This window comes from Excalfactoria chinensis, chromosome 2 (genome assembly GCF_039878825.1).
Source record: "Excalfactoria chinensis isolate bCotChi1 chromosome 2, bCotChi1.hap2, whole genome shotgun sequence".
NCBI lineage: Eukaryota > Metazoa > Chordata > Aves > Galliformes > Phasianidae > Excalfactoria > Excalfactoria chinensis.
The window spans coordinates 132,748,624-132,755,945 of NC_092826.1; positions in this window are offsets into that span (position 1 = coordinate 132,748,624).

The window sequence follows — 7,322 nt, forward strand, 5'->3', positions numbered from 1 at the left end:
ACAAGAACCTGGAGTTTGTTTCTTCCTGGGGTTTGTGGAGATTTGTGTCCTGTAAAGTTGACAAGCACAAAGTTTCCACTGGATTGCAGGGCGTCTGTTCTTTTCCAGATTGTCTGCGTAAGGATGGTAACCTCTTCGCTCAGCCCAGTAATGCTCAGCCCAGCTGTAGTGCTCCCTTATTCCTGCTCTGCTTTGGGAATCTTTGGTCTCTAAATGAAGGCCGCCTTACTCATTTATCTGGGAAAATTAAACATGGATTGCTACTGTTGTGTCAGCTGCCACTTGGTTGACCTTCTACATCACTGATCTTATTCTATGCCAAAATATGTATTCTGTATTTTAAAATTTGATACATTCCATTGGTAACCTTTACTAAAGTCTAATAGACTACAACACTGGGCCAGTGCTGAAGCTCCCAGACTCTGTGTGAATCTAATTTCAACACATATCTTCCTTCCTTATCTAAAGTAGGTGTCCTTGCATCAGGGGCTGATGTAATTTACTGGTATTCCCAGGTGTAACTATTAAAGAAAAGCTCATTGTACTGCTGGGCAAGTTGGAAGTGAGTTAACATTTGAGCCTAAATCCTTCTCTAAATACAACTCACCTCAAAGGGGAGATGGATGATGAGGATTTGGAAGAATTTCTTTATGAAGAGTCATTAATATACAGGGACAGCATGGGAAAAAGTCATTTCCCTATTTATCTGCTAACTAAACTTTCCCCTTTCAAATCACACATGATCCAGGACACAGTGAATGAAATGAATAACCAGTAGACTTAAAGCAGAGGTATTCATTTATACAATATAGTTATTTGGTGGAATATACTGCCACGAAACTTTTGGAGGCCAAAGTAAAGATTGATTTTAAAAAGCTGTCAAATGAATTAATGGGAAAAAGTGTCTTCCTTTCTCTTAAACACTGTGATCTGTTACCATCTGAGTCAGAAAATTCCTATGCCACAGATTGCCAGATGCTTGGAAGACATACCATACTTGGAAGAAAAGTATCATAACATGCTTCCTGTGTTATTCCCTATTTCTTCAACATTTGCTGTTGGCCAGTGTAGATGGGATGAAGCTGACCTGTTGTCTAAATATGGCTATTTTCATGTAGACAGATTTCAAAAGAGACCAATGGAGACATACAACAGCTGGAGGGTTGGATTTTGGGGTTGTTTTTTTTTTCTTTTTTCTTTTTTTGTAAGACAGGATGTAGTACATTGTGCAATCCTTATCTTTGTAAAATACAAAAAGAGTACAAATTAGAGCTTAAGCAAGCTTAAATGCCTGGCCTCTTCATGTCTTTGAAATCATGACTAGGTGGTTCTCAGTTGTATTTGTAGGGCATGGATTCCTCATGTAAGCAACAACGTATTTGCTTAGTGAAGATTCCTTGCTGAACAGCTGAAAGTGTTGAGCAGGTAAACCGAACACCTGAGGAAGCTCAAAATACACATCAGTGTGGAGCCTTTCTGTATTGCAGATTCCAAACTCAAACCCCAACAACTTTAGTGAGAGGATGTTAATAAACTTGGTGCAAATGTTACTGCATAGGATGAGTTAATCTTTAAATGAAGCCCTTTAACACTGCTCTCTAGTGTGAAAAAATAGCTGGATATCTAAAGCAGCCTTAGGAATCTTTAATTTTCTAACTGAGTCATTTTTTTGCCTGTATTCTGCTTCTCTGGAATTAATCAGGCTGCCCTTTGGCTCAACTGTGTGAGTATTGTGTTACCATTACAAATAAATGCAGCAATCAACAAAAATCTTTTCCACCCAGATCATGTAAGCTCTATGGGACAAAGAGTGTTTTTGTGGTCATTTCTTTTGACGGTACAACAGAAACTGACTCCTGACTCCCTGTCAAATATGATTTTAATTGATGAAAGTGTATTAAATTTTTAATTATTTGACCTTAAGGTACTGCATAAAAAATTTGCTCTACTGAGTGTAGTCATCGTAATTTCGGTCTTTATGTAGCTCAGTGCAAGCGTTCATTGTTTGACTCCGCTCTTTAAAGATGATGCAAATACCTGATTATGGACTTTCTGCATAACTCTTCAAGAACATCCCCATCTCTCTGAACAGCGCACATCACGTGGAGTAAAGCACGGCCTGTAAAGTGTGTCAAACCAGCTGCTGTGTTATTTCTTTATTTCTCTAACAGAGAGAAAAAACGCTGCAGTTCTGAGTTGGTGGCAGGTTATGAAACCCCCAGCGTGCAACAACTGTGGCTTAGGGTGGTTGAATGGTTTTGCCTGGTCACAAGAACAGGCACCGTAAAATAGAAACAGCAGTGGAACTATCAGCTGGTGGAGCAGAACCCCTGGCTAGGAGAAATGGCCCCTTTAAAAGAACCCTGTGGCTACCTTGTGTTAGAAAGCTAATAATGTATCCAAACTCCTCTCCATTTGTTGTATTAAACCTATCCAGCAGCAACAGGTTTTCTGACCTGTGCGAGGGATTAGTTTCCGATGAGGCTGTTACATTTCAAAATCTAAGAGCAAAAACTACTTGACATCTAGGGGAAAAGGCAACAAATATGTCACAAAATTTAATGAAACCAGTAGAAGTAACAGTTCAACTAAAGGTGAAAAATAATCAAAATAATCATGCTATCAATGTCAATGGGTACTATAGGCCATTACAAGATTATTTCTGCTTCTACTAGAATAGCATCGCCATCTTCAATTGAGTTGCACCAGTGTAAAATGAAAGCAGAGCACTTAGGCCTCTTTAGCTTATAATAGGTTATAAATTATTCAGAGATGAAATTCAGTTTAAAGGTACAGTGTCAAAAAGATTAAAGTATATCCATGAAAGAGAATAAAAAAATGCAGATCTTCCTGTATACAAATGGCAGTGATTTATTGGTCTGTATGTAACACTGTCAGTATCCTGTATGAAGGCAAAAATCCAGATGTCTTTGCACTCAGAACCAAGCCCATCAATATCAGTGAAGAGCCCTCCTTCAGAATACCTCTTTAAGCCTGCTCTGATGCCCTCATGTCAGCCAAAAGCCAGCTTAACTCCGGAGCACTTTACACTCAGCTACTGGTAAACTGCATTCTGAGAAGAAAATGTTTCTGATTACAAATGTGTATACAATGCAACTCCCAGAGCGCCTGAATTAGCACCACCACAGAGGACAAGACACTATTAAATCTGTGCTTTGCATGTTCCCTTGTCATCCCAAAGCGGATCTGATGGAAAGCAGGATGCTCCAAGCTGTCCTTATCTTGCTGCGTGTGCTCAGGCGTGCCAAGGTCCAGCTGAAGAGCAGCCAGGCGGGAGCAGCTGTGGGTAACATCCTCCTCCCTGCACTCTCAGTGCTCCTTGTAACAAGAAAAACACTTAGAGGACGGGAACAAATTTCAGATCATTTAGAGCAGCAGGCCTCCTTGTGCTTCCCCAGTAACATGGGTGATGATTTGCAGTGTTCAGCATAACCCACCCTTGCATACAGAGCAAAGAAGGGATATATTAGTAATTCACTGAGCTGTATGTGGCACTGTCAATAACCCACTGAAGACAAAAGTCTGATTTCCTCACACTCAGATTGAAGACCATCACTGTCACTGAAGAACCGTGCTCCGGGATTCCTGCAGGGTATGGAGCTGGCAATTCAGGAGTGAAGCAAGGTGCCCAGGCCTGGTTACTGTGAGCAGGTAGAGACAGACCTCACACACCATCATTTTCTTTGTGTGCAGCTCGATTCACTCAGACCATTTTACTGGATTTACAAACTATTTTCTTCAACGCTTGTTCAGAGAAACTTTTCTGCCTTAAACTACTAAACAGAGATTGAACTCTTTTACCTCTCTGAAGGGTCCCATTAGCTGACATCAAACCATAATAGTGTTGACTATACAGGAGAAACAATATAGGTTCCAAAAGCAAACAGAGAGAAGAGTGTGTGTCTGGAGGCAAGGGGTGATCAGTGCCTGTAAACACAAGTATATGAAAACAGGAAGAAATAAAGACCTGCCGGGAAGAATTTACTTTCCAAAACTTCTCACAGTCTTTAGAGGACAAACAATTTTTGCACAGAAACATTCCCATTGGTTTCTGCTGGCTTTAATTCAGTCTATGAAGTATATTTAAAAGTTTTTCAGTGTGGACCGCTTCATTAGTGGGCATTGTCAGACACAGAGACTGCTTTACTACTGCCAAAGCAGTGTCTGCTGTAGAAGTAAAACCCCCAGCTCCCACTACCAGTGATCGATTAAAACACTTGAAACAGCCCCAACTGATCCCATTAATCAATATAATTTCTTCACCTTTATAGTGAGACCGTTAGTGGCTGCAGGACACAAAAAGGAAAACCTGGGTAAGTCACAGCATTTGCAAGGGGAGGTTGTGAAAAACACGGCAAGGAAGGAGTCAGCATTTGCTGACTTCTTAAACAATTTGCTGGTCTAAAGACCGGCTGGATGATCTAAAGAAATAAAAGAGAGCAAAAGAGGTGCTGTTTTTTTTTTTAAATATATGTAATCATTTGCCACTTCATGGCAAGCTTTTGCAAACTGTAGTTGAGGGTGTGATTTCCCTATTTGATACCATTGCCTTTGTCATGCCTTGGTGCGTTGATTTCCAGTTTCCACCTGTGAAATCCGCAAGGATGTAACCATTGTTTTAAGTGAGCTTTGTTTCAGTTTTAACAACTGGATGCACAGCCAATGCTGCAAAGCACACTGCAGTTTATGAAGCTCAGGCAGTGACGTGTTTTTATTTCCCTTTGTAAAGAGGACTTTCCCCAGAGAGCTGACCAACAAGGAGCTCCTATCTGTGTTATGCCTGGAATCAGCTCAAACACTTGCACGATAAGACCATCACTTTCACAACAAATAACTGCTTAAGAACAGATTGAGGAGAGGGAGACCTGACTACAGGACAGCCTTGCTCAGGCCCAGGCTCCCAAACTCCCCTTTTCCAGGAGGGCAAATTGACCCAATAGATAACACAGGTGTGTCTGTCCAGCAGGGATAAAAAGCCTGTTCACAAGGTAAGTTATGACTTAGCACACACCATCCAAGTAAAGTGCATATTTGGGATATATTCCTTGTTTGGGATAAGGAAATATTGTGGCAGACCTGGCAGATGAATTATGTCAGTCCATTTAAACCATCAGGTGGGAAATTACAACTTCATTCCCACCACAACATATATCTGGTCTCACCATGGCCACTGACTTTACAGCAGCCACTGGGGAAAACACATTAAGAGGTCTCAAGATGATTCAACGTACTTTGCCTTTGAGAGGAAATTTAAAGCATCAGTGGGTCACATTTTACAGCTACAAGGGGCTTCCTCTTGAGCCAAGGAGGAAGGGATTCAGTGGGTATTCCATGCTCTCCATTATCCTCATGCTAACATCACTGAGCGCACTGATGGGTTAGTTTAGTGTTTTGCCAAAACTCATGAATGTGGGTGGTATTTGCAGTTGTATAGCAACACCTGGGGTTTTTGTTCCTAATGATAGGCCTTTCAGTCATTAAACGTATGATGTCTTCTGTCCTCTCTTCCTTCTCCCAGTCGTCACAATGTGCAGATCTCCACTATTGAAGACCTCAGAGTGTTTGACCCACAGGGTGGTGTAAGGAATGACCCCCAGGTGACTGTGAGCCCAGACAACACCCAAGGGACAATTAAGCACTGCCCTTAATTTAATTGATGTCTTGCCCACTCCCGGAAGAGATGGGAACAATTCATGATCAAGTGATGCAGAGGGACTTGGTGCCAAGGTAGATGAAGCTGTGAGCAAGCTGATCCAGGAGGTGTCCCTGCGTACAGCATGGGGTTGGAACTAGGTGATCTTAAAGGCCCCTTCCAATCCAAACCATCTAACCAAACCCACCATTGTAAAAGCAAGAGGTAAGCCCTTCTAAACCAGTTTCAATAAGACACAAAGAGGCCTACCCAGGGATTAGAGTGCAATTAAAAAGAAATATCCCAGTACAAAAGGAGAGTCATGCTATTCCTGTTCTCCCAATCTCGACAGCAAATACAGGCTGACAGATTAATAACAGCATTTGAAAACAGTTGTAAGAAATGAGCCATCTGATTCAAGGATTCCGTTCCTGTGAACTTATTTAGCTACTGAAAACTTCATTTTCCCATCTGTGAGATGACAAAATCCAATAAAAACACCATTAATATTTATGTTCTAAATAGGGAAAGCTTTCAAAGCATGTTCATAAAGTGGAAAATAAAAGCAGAACTTGGTCCAAAACTTTCTGGCATTTTGCATATTTAAAACATTTCAGCTTTGCTGCCAGGATTTGCTGGCTTGTGACCTAGAGGTGATACTTTATAATGGTTCCTAATATGAGTGGATAGTGATTTAGCTTTTATGTCACTTGAGTGTTAAGTTTCTATTAGATGAGTCAGTGAGTTTTAACCACAGTTGATTCTGTGAAAAATATGGATTCCAAAACTGCCCAAAGGTGAAATACACATATTTATTATTGAGACTATTTTAGGTGTTTCAAGATAGATAGCGGTGCTTATCACCTAAATAAAGATCACTCGGTAGAATGTGTTTGCATATGTACATACATCAAAACTGCTAAGAAAAAAAGCTATGGATATGAGAACACTTACTTAGGAATTAATAGTGAGCTTCTTTCATCTACAGCTTTCCATTTCTAGCTAACTAACTGCAATTTTGCTTGCTTTTGAGACATAAGAAGAAACCCAATACCTTATGTTAACATAAGCCATTGTTTTCCACGTAAGCTTTGCAGTAAGAAAATTCAGAACTCAAAGCGATAAATTGAAACTAAGCAACAGCTTTCTTTTAGAGCAGCATAATTTCAGTGCTTTAGTTTGACCTAAAGTGGTGGGCAGAGGGCAGTACTTCCATCCACACGGCTGTGTGAGAGGAAGAGATTTAGTTTTCCTTCTTTTAATTCTGAGCCTCAGTAGTCATGCTAATACATGCTACACCTTCCTCCAATCTGTTGTTTGCTCCCTGCCCAAATTACTACAGCTTTTCCAATTAACTTCTAGTGATATTGATCCACGCATACAATGCAGACCTGTCCCTTTGGAAGCACCTAACCTAAAATTGAGACCACCGCAGCTTTCACAGTACAGTTGTTGAAGTTACTTGCTTCAGTGAGATATTAGAAAGAAAGCACAGCAACCACTGCTGAGATTCTCCTGCATGAGTAGCACATTACTGCAGAAACCCCACAATGAAGATGAGAAGTCACTCTTGTTTGTGCCCATTATAGAACCTAAGGCTGACCACGGATCTCTGAAATACATATCCATCACACCTGTACTTCATCAGGCTCTGGATGGCAGCTCTTCT